The sequence below is a fragment of the Oncorhynchus tshawytscha genome, unplaced genomic scaffold (assembly GCF_018296145.1).
Source record: "Oncorhynchus tshawytscha isolate Ot180627B unplaced genomic scaffold, Otsh_v2.0 Un_scaffold_1746_pilon_pilon, whole genome shotgun sequence".
In the NCBI taxonomy this organism is placed as follows: Eukaryota; Metazoa; Chordata; class Actinopteri; order Salmoniformes; family Salmonidae; genus Oncorhynchus; species Oncorhynchus tshawytscha.
The window spans coordinates 104,612-124,647 of NW_024609798.1; the positions used below are offsets into that span (position 1 = coordinate 104,612).

The window sequence follows — 20,036 nt, forward strand, 5'->3', positions numbered from 1 at the left end:
GTTGCAACGGCACAACGGCGCTCGTAATTGGGCCACTATCTCTGTGTGTATAAAATGACCACCTCCACATAAACACACACAGTCCTTCATCCATACGAAAGGAAATTTATTATGTCAAACGCTTTATGCACAAACCAGGCAACATTTGACACATATGGAAAATAGAATATTCTGGTGGTATATGACAATAAGGTGTGTGTGTGTGTGTGTGTTAGGCATTCATTATTCTCTCATCTAATGAACTGGAGAGCAATGAGGAGATGGACACTGTCTCTCTCATCTAATGAACTAGAGAGCAATGAGGAGATGGACACTGTCTCTCTCATCTAATGAACTGGAGAGCAATGAGGAGATGGACACTGTCTCTCTCATCTAATGAACTAGAGAGCAATGAGGCGATGGACACTGTCTCTCTCATCTAATGAACTCGACCCTACAGAGGGACCCTACAGAGGGACCAAATGAACCCTAAAGTGTGTCCTTAGAACCAACTGAGAAGAACTCGGTCTGTTCCTCATCTCCTCTCTGCCCTGTCACCTCTCCATCTGCATTGCAGCATTCCCAGAGATTGTTAATGGCTGAGTGGATCCCCGAGGACCAATTACCTTGGCCATGTTCTGTTATAATCTCCACCAGGCACAGCCAGAAGAGGACTGGCCCACCCCTCATAGCCTGGTTCCTCTCTAGGTTTCTAATCTCCACCAGGCACAGCCAGAAGAGGACTGGCCCACCCCTCATAGCCTGGTTCCTCTCTAGGTTTCTAATCTCCACCAGGCACAGCCAGAAGAGGACTGGCCCACCCCTCATAGCCTGGTTCCTCTCTAGGTTTCTAATCTCCACCAGGCACAGCCAGAAGAGGACTGGCCACCCCTCATAGCCTGGTTCCTCTCTAGGTTTCTAATCTCCACCAGGCACAGCCAGAAGAGGACTGGCCCACCCCTCATAGCCTGGTTCCTCTCTAGGTTTCTAATCTCCACCAGGCACAGCCAGAAGAGGAGCCTGGTTCCTCTCTAGGTTTCTAATCTCCACCAGGCACAGCCCTCACCCCTCATAGCCTGGTTCCTCTCTAGGTTTCTAATCTCCACCAGGCACAGCCAGAAGAGGACTGGCCCACCCCTCACCAGGCACAGCCTGGTTCCTCTCTAGGTTTCTAATCTCCACCAGGCACAGCCAGAAGAGGACTGGCCCACCCCTCATAGCCTGGTTCCTCTCTAGGTTTCTAATCTCCACCAGGCACAGCCAGAAGAGGACTGGCCCACCCCTCATAGCCTGGTTCCTCTCTAGGTTTCTAATCTCCACCAGGCACAGCCAGAAGAGGACTGGCCCACCCCTCATAGCCTGGTTCCTCTCTAGCAGCCAGAAGAGGACTGGCCCACCCTCATAGCCTGGTTCCTCTCTGGCACAGCCAGCACAGCCAGAAGACTGGCCACCCCTCATAGCCTGGTTCCTCTCTAGGTTTCTAATCTCCACCAGGCACAGCCAGAAGAGAGGACTGGCCACCCCTCATAGCCTGGTTCCTCTCTGGTTTCTAATCTCCACCAGGCACAGCCAGAAGAGGACTGGCCACCCCTCATAGCCTGGTTCCTCTCTAGGTTTCTAATCTCCACCAGGCACAGCCAGAAGAGGACTGGCCACCCCTCATAGCCTGGTTCCTCTCAGGTTTCTAATCTCCACCAGGCACAGCCAGAAGAGGACTGGCAGTCCACCCCTCATAGCCTGGTTCCTCTCTCCAGGTTTCTAATCTCCACCAGGCACAGCCAGAAGAGGACTGGCCACCCCAGCCCCTCATAGCCTGGTTTTGGCCTTTCTAGGGGTTTCTAGCCAATCTCCACCAGGCACAGCCAGGAGGCTGGCCACCCCTCATAGCCTGGTTCCTCTCTAGGTTTCTAATCTCCACCAGGCACAGCCAGAAGAGGACTGGCCACCCCTCATAGCCTGGTTCCTCTCTAGGTTTCTAATCTCCACCAGGCACAGCCAGAAGAGGACTGGCCACCCCTCATAGCCTGGTTCCTCTCTAGGTTTCTAATCTCCACCAGGCACAGCCAGAAGAGGACTGGCCACCCCTCATAGCCTGGTTCCTCTCTAGGTTTCTAATCTCCACCAGGCACAGCCAGAATAGGACTGGCCCACCCCTCATAGCCTGGTTCCTCTCTACCCGGCAGAGCCAGAAGAGGACTGGCCACCCCTCATAGCCTGGTTCCTCTCTACCCGGCACAGCCAGAAGAGGACTGGCCACCCCTCATAGCCTGGTTCCTCTCTAGGTTTCTAATCTCCACCTGGCACAGCCAGAAGAGGACTGGCCACCCCTCATAGCCTGGTTCCTCTCTAGGTTTCTAATCTCCACCAGGCACAGCCAGAAGAGGACTGGCCACCCCTCATAGCCTGGTTCCTCTCTAGGTTTCTAATCTCCACCAGGCACAGCCAGAAGAGGACTGGCCACCCCTCATAGCCTGGTTCCTCTCTAGGTTTCTAATCTCCACCAGGCACAGCCAGAAGAGGACTCAGCCTCCAGTATTTATGCTGCAGTAGTTTATGTGTCGGGGGCTGGGGTCAGTTTGTTATATCTGGAGTACTTCTCCTGTCCTATTCGGTGTCCTGTGTGAATCTAAGTGTGCGTTCTCTAATTCTCTCCTTCTCTCTTTCTTTCTCTCTCTCGGAGGACCTGAGCCCTAGGACCTGAGCTCCAGGACTACCTGACATGATGACTCCTTGCTGTCCCCAGTCCACCTGGCCATGCTGCTGTTCCAGTTTCAACTGACCTGAGCCCTAGGACCATGCCCCAGGACTACCTGACATGATGACTCCTTGCTGTCCCCAGTCCACCTGGCCATGCTGCTGCTCCAGTTTCAACTTCCACCTGACTGTGCTGCTGCTCCAGTTTCAACTGTTCTGCCTTATTATTATTCGACCATGCTGGTCATTTATGAACATTTGAACATCTTGGCCATGTTCTGTTATAATCTCCACCCGGCACAGCCAGAAGAGGACTGGCCACCCCACATAGCCTGGTTCCTCTCTAGGTTTCTTCCTAGGTTTTGGCCTTTCTAGGGAGTTTTTCCTAGCCACCGTGCTTCTACACCTGCATTGCTTGCTGTTTGGGGGTTTAGGCTGGGTTTCTGTACAGCACTTTGAGATATCAGCTGATGTACGAAGGGCTATATAAATAAATTTGATTTGATTTGACTGGCCACCCCTCATAGCCTGGTTCCTCTCTAGGTTTCTAATCTATACCCGGCACAGCCAGAAGAGGACTGGCCACCCCTCATAGCCTGGTTCCTCTCTAGGTTTCTAATCTATACCCGGCACAGCCAGAAGAGGACTGGCCACCTCTCATAGCCTGGTTCCTCTCTAGGTTTCTTATCTCCACCAGGCACAGCCAGAAGAGGACTGGCCACCCCTCATAGCCTGGTTCCTCTCTAGGTTTCTAATCTATACCAGGCACAGCCAGAAGAGGACTGGCCACCCCTCCTAGCCTGGTTCCTCTCTAGGTTTCTTATCTCCACCAGGCACAGCCAGAAGAGGACTGGCCACCCCTCATAGCCTGGTTCCTCTCTACCAGGCACAGCCAGAAGAGAACTGGCTACCCCTCATAGCCTGGTTCCTCTCTAGGTTTCTTATCTCCACCAGGCACAGCCAGAAGAGGACTGGCCACCTCTCATAGCCTGGTTCCTCTGTAGGTTTCTAATCTCCACCTGGCACAGCCAGAAGAGGACTGGCCACCCCTCATAGCCTAGTTCCTCTCTAGGTTTCTAATCTCCACTCAGCACAGCCAGAAGAGGACTGGCCACCCCTCATAGCCTGGTTCCTCTCTAGGTTTCTTATCTCCACCAGGCACAGCCAGAAGAGGACTGGCCACCCCTCATAGCCTGGTTCCTCTCTAGGTTTCTAACCTCCACCAGGCACAGCCAGAAGAGGACTGGCCACCCCTCATAGCCTGGTTCCTCTCTAGGTTTCTTCCTAGGTTTTGGCCTTTCTAGGGAGTTTTTCCTAGCCACCGTGCTTCTACACCTGCATTGCTTGCTGTTGGGTTTTAGACTGCGTTTCTGTACAGCACTTTGAGATATCAGGTGATATAAGAAGGGCTTTGTCAATACATTTGATTGATTGATTGATTACATCCCTTCTCTTCCCTATCTTCTCCGAGGACCCATCCCATTTCTTCTCCGAGGACCCATCCCATATCTTCCCCGAGGACCCATCCCATATCTTCCCCGAGGACCCATCCCATTTCTTCTCCGAGGCCCCATCCCATTTCTTCCGAGGACATATCCCATTTCTTCCGAGGACATACAACAGACCTCTCTACTACAGTAGGATATAGACACACCTAGCAGAATGTAGTCTACATACAACAGACCTCTCTACTACCTCTCTACCCCCGGGGCGGCAGGGTAGCCTAGTGGTTAGAGGGGAGGGGCGGCAGGGTAGCCTAGTGGTTAGAGGGGAGGGGCGGCAGGGTAGACTAGTGGTTAGAGCGTTGGACTAGTAACCGGAAGGTTGCAAGTTCAAACCCCCGAGTTCACAAGGTACAAATCTGTCGTTCTGCCCCTGAACAGGCAGTTAACCCACTGTTCCCAGGCCGTCATTGAAAATAAGAATGTGTTCTTAACTGACTTGCCTGGTTAAATAAAGGTAAAATTAAATTAAATACTACAGTAGGATATAGACACACCTAGCAGAATGTAGTCTATATACAGACCTCTCTACTACAGTAGGATATAGACACACCTAGCAGAATGTAGTCTATATACAGACCTCTCTACTACAGTAGGATATAGACACACTGTCTAATGCGGTCTCTAATAGAAATATATACATAGGATCAATGCAGAGCTGTGCAGCTCAGAGACAAAAACAATAAGCTGGAGAGAACACACACACTCTACAACCACACACACACACACAATCACACACTCTACAACCCCACACACTCTACAACCCCACACACAATCACACACTCTACAACCACACACACACCACACACTCTACAACCACACACACACACACACTACAACACCACACACACACACACAATCACACACTCTACAACCACACACACACACACAACACACACACACTCACAACACACACACACACACACTCTACAACCACACACACACACACAATCACACAGGGGCCTGACACACACACACACACACACACACTACAACCCACACACTACAACCTGACACACACAACCAATCACACACTCTTACAACCACACACAACACACACAATCACACACACACATTCACTGGTGGACAATGACAAACACAAACACACTCACCCTCGAGGACACACAGTTGCCACACACACATCACAACCACACACACACACTACACAACACACACACAACACACACACACACACAATCACACTCTACAACCACACACACACACACACACACACACACACACTACAACCCCACACACTCTACAACACACACACACACTACAACCACACACACTCACAACCACAACCACACACACACACTCTACAACACACACACACACACACACTCTACAACAGGCCTAGGCAACTCCAGTCCTCAGGGGCCTGATAGCTGGGGCAAAACTATGACACCTAACACACCTGACTCCAATAATCACCTGATCTTCAGTTAGGATGCAATGTGATTAATCACACACTCTGGAAAGTGACAAACCAAACACCCTACAACCACACACACACACACCCCTGATTTACAACCACACACACTACAACCACACACACACACACACTCTACAACACACACACACTCTACAACACACACACTCTACAACCACAACACACACAACACACTCACACTCACTCTACAACCACACACACACTCTACAACCACACACACACACACTCTACAACCACACACACTACAACCAACCACACACACTACAACCACCACACACTCTACAACCACACACACACACACACTCTACAACACACACACACACACACAACCACACACACTACAACCACACACACACTCTACAACCACACACACACACACAACACACACACACACACTACAACCACACACACACACACTACAACCACACACACACTACAACCACACACACACACTCTACAACCACACACACACACACACTCTACAACCACACACACACACACACTCTACAACCCACACACTACAGTCCACAGGGGCCACACAAAACACACACACTACAACCACACACACACAAACACCTGACAACCACACACACTCTACAACAACCCACACACTCTACAACCACCCACACTCTACAACCACACACTCTACAACCAACCACACACTACAACCAACCACACACACTACAACCACTACACACTACAACCACACACTCTACAACCACACACACTCTACACACACACTACAACACACACTACAACCACACACTACAACCACACACACTACAACACACACACTCTACAACAACCACACACACACAACACACACTCTACAACCACACACACACACTACAACCAACCACACACTCTACAACCACAACCACACACACTCTACAACCACACACACACACACTACAACCACACACTCTACAACCACACACACTACAACCACACACACTACAACCACTCTACAACCACACACTCTACAACCACACACACTACAACCACTCTACAACCACACACTACAACACACTCTACAACCACACACACACACCACTCTACAACCACACACTCTACAACCACACACACTACACACACACACCACACTCTACAACCACCACACACACACTCTACAACCACCCACACACACTCTACAACCACCCACACACTCTACAACCACACACTCTACAACCCACACACACACACAACACACACACACACTACAACCACACTCTACAACCACACTCACAACCACACTCTACAACCACCCACACACTCTACAACCACACACACACTCTACAACCACACACACACTCTACAACACACACACACTCTACAACCACACACACACACTCTACAACCACACACACACTCTCTACAACCCACACACACACACTCTACAACACACACACTACAACACACTCTACAACCACACTCTACAACACACACTCTACAACCACACCACACACACTCTACAACCACACACACACTCTACAACCACACACACACTCTACAACCACACACACACACACAACCCACACACACACTCTACAACCACACACACACACTACAACCACACACACACTTACAACACACACACACTACAACCACACACTCACACTCTACAACCACACACACACACTCTTACAACCCACACACACTCTCTACAACCACACACACTACAACCACACTCTACAACCACACACACACACTCTCTACAACCACACACACACTCTCTACAACCACACACACACACTCTACAACCACACACACACACTCTACAACCACACACACTCTACAAACCACACTCTACAACCACACTCTACAACCACCCACACACTCTACAACCACACACACACTCTACAACCACACACACACTCTCTACAACCACACACACACTCTACACACACACACACACACACTACAACACACACACAACAACCACACACACACACTCTACAACCACACACACACACTCTACAACCACACACACTACACACACTCTACAACCACACTCTACAACCACACTCTACAACCACACACACAACACTACAACACACACACACACACTCTACAACCACACACTACAACCACACACACACACACTCTACAACCACACACACACTCTACAACCACACACACACACTCTACAACCACACACACACACTCTACAACCACACACACACACTCTACAACCACACACACACACTCTACAACCACAACACACACTCTACAACCACACACACACTCTACAACACACACACACACTCTACAACCACACACACACTCTACAACACACACACACACACTCTACAACCACACACACACACACAACCACACACACACACTCTACAACCACACACACACACACTCTACAACCACACACACACACACACACACACACACTCTACAACCACACACACACACACACTCTACAACCAGAGAGAAGGAGAGTTTCTTAGAAGAGTTGGAACGAGACTCAGAGGAGAAATTAAACTCGAGAGTGATTGGTCACTCAGCGACCACATCCTTCACACAGATTGGTCGCTTGGCAGAGGCCCTCTACAGACAGCTGACGTGGTTTGTCCCTGGGCCAAGCCAGGGACTCACACCGTCCATCCACAGACTGACGATAACCTACCACACACACACACCATCCATCTACAGACTGACGATAACCTAACACACACCATCCATCCACAGACTGACGATAACCTAACACACACACCATCCATCCACAGACTGATAACCTAACACACACGTCCATCTACAGACTGATGATAACCTAACACACACCATCCATCTACAGACTGATGATAACCTAACACACACACCATCCATGTGTGTGTGTGTGTGTGTACTTCCTGTATATAGCTCCACATTGATCTGGTACTTCCTGTATATAGCTCCACATTGATCTGGTACTTCCTGCATATAGCTCCACATTGATCTGGTACTTCCTGCATATAGCTCCACACTGATCTGGTACTTCCTGCCTATAGCTCCACACTGATCTGGTACTTCCTGTATATAGCTCCACACTGATCTGGTACTTCCTGTATATAGCTCCACATTGATCTGGTACTTCCTGTATATAGCTCCACATTGATCTGGTACTTCCTGTATATAGCTCCACATTGATCTGGTACTGGTACTTCCTGTATATAGCTCCACACTGATCTGGTACTTCCTGTATATAGCTCCACATTGATCTGTACTCCCTGTATATAGCTCCACATTGATCTGGTACTGGTACTTCCTGTATATAGCTCCACACTGATCTGGTACTCCCTGTATATAGCTCCACATTGATCTGGTACTGGTACTTCCTGTATATAGCTCCACACTGATCTGGTACTTCCTGTATATAGCTCCACACTGATCTGGTACTTCCTGTATATAGCTCCACACTGATCTGGTACTTCCTGTATATAGCTCCACATTGATCTGGTACTTCCTGTATATAGCTCCACACTGATCTGGTACTTCCTGTATATAGCTCCACACTGATCTGGTACTTCCTGTATATAGCTCCACACTGATCTGGTACTTCCTGTATATAGCTCCACACTGATCTGGTACTTCCTGTATATAGCTCCACATTGATCTGGTACTTCCTGCCTATAGCTCCACACTGATCTGGTACTTCCTGTATATAGCTCCACACTGATCTGGTACTTCCTGCATATAGCTCCACACTGATCTGGTACTTCCTGTATATAGCTCCACATTGATCTGGTACTTCCTGCCTATAGCTCCACACTGATCTGGTACTTCCTGTATATAGCTCCACACTGATCTGGTACTTCCTGTATATAGCTCCACACTGATCTGGTACTTCCTGTATATAGCTCCACACTGATCTGGTACTTCCTGTATATAGCTCCACACTGATCTGGTACTTCCTGTATATAGCTCCACATTGATCTGGTACTTCCTGCCTATAGCTCCGTTATATTTTTCCTCTTTACCATCTTTAAACTCTGGCCTTGTTGGGAAAGGCTCATAAGCATTTCACTGTAAAATCTACACCAAAGTTACACACCACACACGCACACACACACACACACACACACACACACACAGTCTCTCTCTCCTGTGAGATGTGTATCAGAGGTATCCTGGGACCTGATCTATCTAGCCAATCAAATCATTACTTCTCAACACGGCTGTTTCTCTCTTTCCAATGCCCTGGGGATTGGGTGTGTGTGTGTGTGTGTGTGTGTGTGTGCACGCAGTGTGTGTATGTTGTAAGCTAAGCATTCTTATTGTTCAATCTCATCAAACCAGCCAATAACACTCTGTCGCTCTCTTTCATGATTCTGAGGGAATGTGTGTGTGTGTGTGTGTGTGTGTATTGACAGCGGAGCAGCAGAGACCCTTTTCAAACTGCACTCCTCAGACTCTCTCACACACACACACACACACACACACACACACACACACACACACACACACAAAATGGTTGGAGAGAGAGAGACACGTTTACAGCCAAGTAAAGAGCAGTCTTTAATAATTTACTCAGCCCTGTGAAGAGAGGGAGGAGGGTGAGGAGAGGAGAGAGGGAGAGGAGGGTGATGAGAGGGGAGAGAGGGAGGAGGGGGAGAGGAGGGGGGAGAGGGAGAGGAGGGTGAGAGAGGGAGGGAGAGGGAGAGGAGGGAGAGAGAGAGAGAGAGAGAGAGAGGAGGGTGAGAGGGAGGATGGTGAGAGGGGAGGGAGAGAGGGGGGGAGGGAGGAGGGGAGGGGAGGAGGGAGGAGGGTGAGAGGGGGAGGGGAAGAGGGAGAGAGAGGAGGGGGGGAGAGAGGGGGAAGAGGGTGAGGAGAGAGAGAGAGGGAGGAGGGTGAGAGAGAGGAGGGTGAGAGGGAGGAGGGGTGAGAGGGAGGAGGGTGAGAGGGAGGGGACCTTGCTCTCTAGCAGCTAAATATAGTCACGCTTTCTACCTCATATCTACACAATAGAACACACATCAAGTGTTTAATGGACTGATATGTGTACATCTGTGTGTGTGTGTGTGTGTGTGTGTGTGTGTGTGTGTGTGTGTGTGTGTGTGTGTTTAACTTCCCATCTTCCTGATGGCTTCATATCCAGAGGGTCTATTTCAGTCCTATTGAACAAGCTGGGCTGCAGGACGTGACTGGAATCACTACTATTACTGTAATATACATCTAGCAGACAGACTGGAATCACTACTATTACTGTAATATACATCTAGCAGACAGGAATCACTACTATTACTGTAATATACATCTAGCAGACAGGAATCACTACTATTACTGTAATATACATCTAGCAGACAGGAATCACTACTATTACTGTAATATATACATCTAGCAGACAGGAATCACTACTATACTGATATACATCTAGCAGACAGGAATCACTACTATTACTGTAATATACATCTAGCAGACAGGAATCACTACTATTACTGTAATATACATCTAGCAGACAGGAATCACTACTATTACTGTAATATACCATACATCTAGCAGACAGGAATCACTACTATTACTGTAATAACATAGACAGGAATCACTACTATTACATCATACATCTAGCAGACAGGAATCACTACTATTACTGTAATATACCATACATCTAGCAGACAGGAATCACTACTATTACTGTAATATACCATACATCTAGCAGACAGGAATCACTACTATTACTGTATATATACATCTAGCAGACAGGAATACTACATCTAGCAGACAGGAATCACTACTATTACTGTAATATACCATACATCTAGCAGACAGGAATCACTACTATTACTGTAATATACCATACAGACAGGAATCACTACTATTACTGTAATATACCATACAGACAGGAATCACTACTATTACTGTAATATACCATACAGACAGGAATCACTACTATTACTGTAATATACCATACAGACAGGAATCACTACTATTACTGTAATATACCATACAGACAGGAATCACTACTATTACTGTAATATACCATACAGACAGGAATCACTACTATTACTGTAATATACATCTAGCAGACAGGAATCACTACTATTACTGTAATATACATCTAGCAGACAGGAATCACTACTATTACTGTAATATACATCTAGCAGACAGGAATCACTACTATTACTGTAATATACATCTAGCAGACAGGAATCACTACTATTACTGTAATATACCATACATCTAGCAGACAGGAATCACTACTATTACTGTAATATACCATACATCTAGCAGACAGGAATCACTACTATTACTGTAATATACCATACATCTAGCAGACAGGAATCACTACTATTACTGTAATATACCATACATCTAGCAGACAGGAATCACTACTATTACTGTAATATACCATACATCTAGCAGACAGGAATCACTACTATTACTGTAATATACCATACATCTGGCAGACAGGAATCACTACTATTACTGTAATATACCATACATCTGGCAGACAGGAATCACTACTATTACTGTAATATACCATACATCTAGCAGACAGGAATCACTACTATTACTGTAATATACCATACATCTAGCAGACAGGAATCACTACTATTACTTTAATATACCATACATCTAGCAGGCAGACAGACAGACATCACTACTATCACTGTAATATACCATACATCTAGCAGGCAGACAGACAGGAATCACTACTATTACTGTAATATACCATACATCTGGCAGGCAGACAGACAGACAGACAGACAGGAATCACTACTGTAATATACCATACATCTAGCAGACAGGAATCACTACAGTAATATACATACATCTAGCAGACAGGAATCACTACTATTACTGTAATATACCATACATCTAGCAGACAGGAATCACTACTATTACTGTAATATACCATACATCTAGCAGACAGGAATCACTACTATTACTGTAATATACCATACAGACAGGAATCACTACTATTACTGTAATATACCAGAATAGACAGGAATCACTATTCTGTATGATACTGTAATATACCATACATCTAGCAGACAGACTGGAATCACTACTATTACTGTAATATAAGGAATCACTACTATTACTGTAATATACATCTAGCAGACAGGAATCACTACTATTACTGTAATATCACAGACAGGAATCACTACTATTACTGTAATATACATACACTAGCAGACAGGAATCACTACTATTACATATACATCTAGCAGACAGGAATCACTACTATTACTGTAATATACCATACATCTAGCAGACAGGAATCACTACTATTACTGTAATATACCATACATCTAGCAGACAGGAATCACTACTATTACTGTAATATACCATACATCTAGCAGACAGGAATCACTACTATTACTGTAATATACCATACATCTGGCAGACAGGAATCACTACTATTACTGTAATATACCATACATCTGGCAGACAGGAATCACTACTATTACTGTAATATACCATACATCTGGCAGGCAGACAGACAGACAGACAGGAATCACTACTATTACTGTAATATACCATACATCTAGCAGACAGACAGAAATCACTACTATTACTGTAATATACCATACATCTAGCAGACAGGAATCACTACTATTACTGTAATATACCATACATCTAGCAGACAGACAGAAATCACTACTATTACTGTAATATACCATACATCTAGCAGACAGGAATCACTACTATTACTGTAATATACCATACATCTAGCAGACAGGAATCACTACTATTACTGTAATATACCATACATCTAGCAGACAGGAATCACTACTATTACTGTAATATACCATACATCTAGCAGACAGGAATCACTACTATTACTGTAATATACCATACATCTAGCAGACAGGAATCACTACTGTAATATACCATACATCTAGCAGACAGGAATCACTACTATTACTGTAATATACCATACATCTAGCAGACAGGAATCACTACTATTACTGTAATATACCATACATCTAGCAAGGAATCACTACTATTACTGTAATATACCATACATCTAGCAGGCAGACAGACAGGAATCACTACTATTACTGTAATATACCATACATCTAGCAGGCAGACAGACAGACATCACTACTATCACTGTAATATACCATACATCTAGCAGGCAGACAGACAGGAATCACTACTATTACTGTAATATACCATACATCTGGCAGGCAGACAGACAGACAGACAGACAGGAATCACTACTATTACTGTAATATACCATACATCTAGTAGACAGACAGAAATCACTACTATTACTGTAATATACCATACATCTGGCAGGCAGACAGACAGACATAAATCACTACGATTACTGTAATATACCATGCAGGCAGGCAGACAGACAGGTAGGGGGAGGGGAGGAGAGAGAAAGAGAGCGACAGAGATGAGTACAAACTAACCCAGAATAACAGTGTAGTTGATTCTGTTGATGTTTTAGGATCCGAGCTGCTGTAGAGAGGGCTATATATAACACATTATCATTAACACACACACACAGCGTTGCACACACACACACACACACACACACACACACACACACACACACAGTCTCTCTCTCTCTCTCTCCTGCGAGTTGAATATCAGAGGTATCCTGAGACTGGGACCTGATCTATCTAGCCAATCAAATCATTAATTCTCAACACGGCTGTTTCTCTCTTTCCAATACCCCGGGGATTGGGTGTGTGTGTGTGTGTGTGTGTGTGTGTTGGAAGCTGTCTTCAACCTCATCAAACCAACAAAACACACAGCGTCTCTCTTCTATCTCTGTCGCTCGTTCTCTGAGGGAATTCATACAGTAGAGCATTATACAGTATCATATGGTGTGTTTACCCAAAACTGTAAAGACCACTTATACAGAAGCAAAGTCACAAATCGTCTAGTGACTAGCCTACCCGCTGTACCAGTAGAGTAGTGTCCCGACCGTCTTATCTAGTGACTAGCCTACCCGCTGTACCAGTAGTGTCCCGACCGTCTTATCTAGTGACCAGCCTACCCGCTGTACCGGTAGTGTCCCGACCGTCTTATCTAGTGACCAGTCTACCCGCTGTACCAGCAGTGTCCCGACCATCTTATCTAGTGACCAGCCTACCGGCTGTACCAGTAGTGTCCCGACCGTCTTATCTAGTGACTAGCCTACCCGCTGTACCAGTAGTGTCCCGACCGTCTTATCTAGTGACTAGCCTACCGGCTGTACCAGTAGTGTCCCGACCGTCTTATCTAGTGACTAGCCTACCCGCTGTACCAGTAGTGTCCCGACCGTCTTATCTAGTGACTAGCCTACCGGCTGTACCAGTAGTGTCCCGACCATCTTATCTAGTGACCGTCTTATCTAGTGACTAGCCTACCCGCTGTACCAGTAGTGTCCCGACCATCTTATCTAGTGACTAGCCTACCCGCTGTACCAGTAGTGTCCCGACCATCTTATCTAGTGACTAGCCTACCCGCTGTACCAGTAGTGTCCCGACCATCTTATCTAGTGACTAGCCTACCCGCTGTACCAGTAGTGTCCCGACCATCTTATCTAGTGACTAGCCTACCCGCTGTACCAGTAGTGTCCCGACCATCTTATCTAGTGACCAGCCTACCCGCTGTACCGGTAGTGTCCCGACCGTCTTATCTAGTGACTAGCCTACCCGCTGTACCGGTAGTGTCCCGACCGTCTTATCTAGTGACTAGCCTACCCGCTGTACCAGTAGTGTCCCGACCATCTTATCTAGTGACTAGCCTACCTGCTGTACCAGTAGTGTCCCGACCGTCTTATCTAGTGACTAGCCTACCCGCTGTACCAGTAGTGTCCCGACCGTCTTATCTAGTGACTAGCCTACCCACTGTACCAGTAGTGTCCTGACCATCTATCTAGTGACTAGCCTACCCACTGTACCAGTAGTGTCCTGACCATCTATCTAGTGACTAGCCTATCTTTACAACTGGGATTGATGGTGCTTTCAAGACAATTAGGAACTCGTAAAATACAAGGCCAATGACATCAGTGATCTTAAGGTCGGGAAAGTCGAAGCTCTAAAAAGAAACCAGAGTTACCGACTTGGAAAACCGAGTTGGATGACCATTCAAAACAATTTTAATCAGTTGGTGCTCGTTTTTTCAGAGTTCCCAGTTGTCTTGAACGCACTGAATTCGGGAAGTCGAATATTTCCCGGGTTCTGACCTCACAGTTGTTTTAAACGCGGCATGAGTTCATGCTCAACATCACATAGCAAAACATATTAACAACAAATAAACATTATGCCAGTTCGCATAGCAGAAGATATTCACATCATGAGTATACATGGCACAGCGAAGCGTTCAGTAGGATTTGGGCCAGGCAGACAAGCGACTCATTAAAACGTACTATAAATCAATCTGACTAATCAGTCTGCCAGAGACGCTGGAATTAGTAGCCTATTAAAGAGAAACATTTGAGTGAGTTTGTGAATTCCTGAAAGTAAAGCGTCACAGGAACATCACAGGAGACCCGAGGCCAGTTGGAACACCCAGCTCTCCTCTGATTTCACGCCGCTTTCGAAGCATCCCTACCGGGCAAAGCATTTCCCCTGTATGGGTACTCCGGACGGGGCTTCTGCGATCATCATCATTATCATTATCATCAAAACTACTGTGATTTGTGAGTTTATATGACAAGACGAGCAGCGCTGTGGTCTTTAGCGAAACAAAACAAGTAGTTTCTTACCTTATATCGGCTCACTTCCACTGTGAGTTTTTTTTTTTTACTAGTGTAGAGAGTCAGAATAACTTAATCGCATCTTCCTGTCTGTTTTGTTGTCTTTAATTTGACGGTGGTGCACGTGAATTTACAGAAGCACTTGACCAGCGGACGCTTGTGTCACTTCACTCTACTTCCGTATGCAGACTGCACAGTCGACTTTCACAAGCAAAGATATTAGAGTTTAAATAAGCAAAGATATTAGAGTTTAAATAAGCAAAGATATTAGAGTTTAAATAAGCAAAGATATTAGAGTTTAAATAAGCAAAGATATTAGAGTTTAAATAAGCAAAGATATTAAGAGTCAAGTTTAAATAAGCAAAGATATTAAGAGGCAAGTTTAAATAAGCAAAGATATTAAGAGGCAAGTTTAAATAAGCAAAGATATTCGAGTCAAGTTTATTATTTCTTTCTCTGCTTTGATGGACAGACAGTTGTACGTGAAACAGTTTGATATGGTTGTCATAGTAACTGAACTTCGTTCAAATATATAAATGACCATTTAAGCCTTTTGTATTGTTTTGTTGTACTAATTTAAGGACTACACAGTGTAAAAGTTGTATGCAAGTTGAGATACGAGAGATGGTGACTAAATAAAACCCACTTTCAAATATACCCATGATGCCTTGTATTAATTATTCCAAAAATAATAATCACGCCCATGAGTGCTGACATAACCATTGGCTGATCCCTGGGCTGTCCAAGGATTGGTCCATCGGAAAGTTACGCTGCAAACGTTTAGCAAATCTAGAACGTGTGGAACGGAACCATTCCAACCCAATCAAGTCCACAGCCCGATATCCCAAAACCATAAACCGGCCAGAGGTTCATTCAAGTAAGTATATTTTCTATCGCCAGTGCTTGACTTGGGCAGAAGCTCAAGACGGCTGAATACCGGCACCTCAAATTAAATTGTTTTTTTGTCACATGCGCCGAATACAACAGGTGTAGGTTGACCTTCCTTACAAGCCCTTTTAACCAACAATGCAGTTTTAAGAAAATACCAAACAACAACAACAACAAAATTTCGATAAGAATAACAAATAATTAAAGAGCAGCAAAATGGTCTACTGCTTCAAATCCTGTTCGTTTTATATAATAGTATCTCTAAAGTATTGTGGAGCTCCTGCACCTAAATATAAACAGTACCGGAACCCAAAATGAGTACCGGAAACTATTTCAGTCCAAGTCAAGCACTGTTTTCTATCGTATGTTACACACTTTTACGCCGAAGTGGCCCGATATCATCTCCAAACGATCTGGAATCGAATCCATGTTGTCATTTGTTTCTATGGTAATACAGTTGACTGGAACCGTAGTCAACTGTTTCTGTCCTGGTGATTGGTTACCCATTGGTCTGTTTCTATGGTAATACAGTTGACTGGAACCGTAGTCAACTGTTTCTGTCCTGGTGATTGGTTACCCATTGGTCTGTTTCCATGGTAATACAGTTGACTGGAACCGTAGTCAATTCAGCACCAATTTCCCACGTTGAAAATCTGGGATATTTTTTTTGGTCTGTTTCTGTCCTGGTGATTGGTTACCCATTGGTCTGTTTCTGTCCTGGTGATTGGTTACCCATTGGTCTGTTTCTGTCCTAGTGATTGGTTACCCATTGGTCTGTTTCTGTCCTGGTGATTGGTTACCCATTGGTCTGTTTCTGTCCTGGTGATTGGTTACCCATTGGTCTGTTTCTGTCCTAATGATTGGTTACCCATTGGTCTGTTTCTGTCCTGGTGATTGGTTGTCCATTGGTCTGGTAACTGTTTCTGTCCTGCTGATTGGCTCACTAGATCTTATTCATCCAGAATGGTCTGAAACGATGGAGGATGACAAGTCACATGCCATCAATAGCTGTTTTTTGATTGGCTGATGGCCTGGTTTTGAATCTGGTGATCGTGTTGTTTTACCGGAGACAGTCCTAAATGGCACCCTAGGCCGGTAGTAGTAGTGCACTCTATGGACTGCAAACGGGTCAAAAGTAGTGCACTACTTAGGGAATAGTGTGCCATCGGGACGTGTTGGCATTACCAGGTCATTCATGTCGAGTTATACAGGACTTTGCAGTGGAGTGTGGAGATATCGCTAAGGAGTATTGTTACCACCTGGATGGACTAGAGGTAGAGGACTGAATCCAGGACATTAAGGAGTATTGTTACCACCTGGATGGACTAGAGGTAGAGGACTGAATCCAGGACATTAAGGAGTATTGTTACCACCTGGATGGACTAGAGGTAGAGGACTGAATCCAGGACATTAAGGAGTATTGTTACCACCTGGATGGACTAGAGGTAGAGGACTGAATCCAGGACATTAAGGAGTATTGTTACCACCTGGATGGACTAGAGGTAGAGGACTGAATCCAGGACATTAAGGAGTAGTGTTACCACCTGGATGGACTAGAGGTAGAGGACTGAATCCAGGACATTAAGGAGTATTGTTACCACCTGGATGGACTAGAGGTAGAGGACTGAATCCAGGACATTAAGGAGTATTGTTACCACCTGGATGGACTAGAGGTAGAGGACTGAATCCAGGACATTAAGGAGTATTGTTACCACCTGGATGGACTAGAGGTAGTTTCTTATAATAGTCATTGAGGCTCCGTTGTCTGTAACCCGTGATCGGACTGAATCCAACGGGCCTTACTGTCAAATCCACGAAGGGAAGAGAACAAGTGCACTCTGGGAGGAAGGACAGATGACTTGGGGGGGACAGAGGAGACAGAGCCACTGAGCCCAGAGTGACCACCAGCGCCTTCCTGTGGACAATGTCATGAATTGCAACCTGTGATGTGGATAAAAATAAATACATTTAAAAGACACTTTCTGGTCTGAAATTATGTGTGTGTGTGTGTGTGTGTGTGTGTGTGTGTGTGTGTGTGTGTGTGTGTGTGTGTGTGTGTGTGTGTGTGTGTGTGTGTGTGTGTGTGTAACAACCTCTGCTTTGGAGAGAGAAGTTGTTTTCAGGTCCTCATGTTCTCAGCCTGAGTCTCTGGTTCACTCCCAAATGGCACCCTATTCCCTACATAGTACACTACTTTAGACCAGAGCCCTATTCCCTACATAGTGCACTACTTTAGACCAGAGCCCTATTCCCTATATAGTACACTACTTTAGACCAGAGCCCTATGGCACCCTATTCCCTACATAGTGCACTACTTTAGACCAGAGGCCTATGGCATCCTATTCCCTATATCGTGGTACTACTATAGACCAGAGACCTATGGCACCCTATTCCCTACATAGTGCACTACTTTAGACCAGAGGCCTATGGCACCCTATTCCCTATATAGTGCACTACTATAGACCAGAGCCCTATTCCCTACATAGTGCACTACTTTAGACCAGAGCCCTTTGGCACCCTATTCCCTACATAGTGCACTACTTTAGACCAGGGTAGATAAGGAATAGGGTGTATAGGTCTGACTCTCTGTCCCTACTAGATAACAGGACTTTACCTTAACGCCGACAACGATGAGACAGCCTATAAGGAGGAGGTCAGAGACCTGGTGGTGTGGTGCCAGGACAACAACCTCTCCCTTAACGATGAGACAGCCTATAAGGGAGGAGGTCAGAGACCTGGCCGTGTGGTGCCAGGACAACAACCTCTCCCTTAACGTGATCAAGACTAAGGGGATGATTGTGGACGACAGGAAAAGGAGGACCGAGCACACCCCCACCGAGCAGCCAGCGGGTTTCTCCACGCATCGCGCCGACAGAAACAAACA

The 20,036-nt window shown here is 45.9% G+C and overlaps 1 protein-coding gene across 2 annotated transcripts in view; it reads right to left on the reverse strand.

Annotated features, from left to right (window-relative positions):
* klhl5 (kelch-like family member 5) overlaps nucleotides 1-16,470 on the reverse strand; it is a 64,675-nt gene extending 48,205 nt beyond the window's left edge. For both annotated transcript variants that reach the window (XM_042318258.1, XM_042318257.1), the window contains exon 1: nucleotides 16,274-16,470. The gene's annotated coding sequence lies outside the window, so the exon portion shown is untranslated. The remainder of the gene's footprint in view (nucleotides 1-16,273) is intronic.
* Between the last annotated feature and the right edge of the window lie 3,566 nt (nucleotides 16,471-20,036).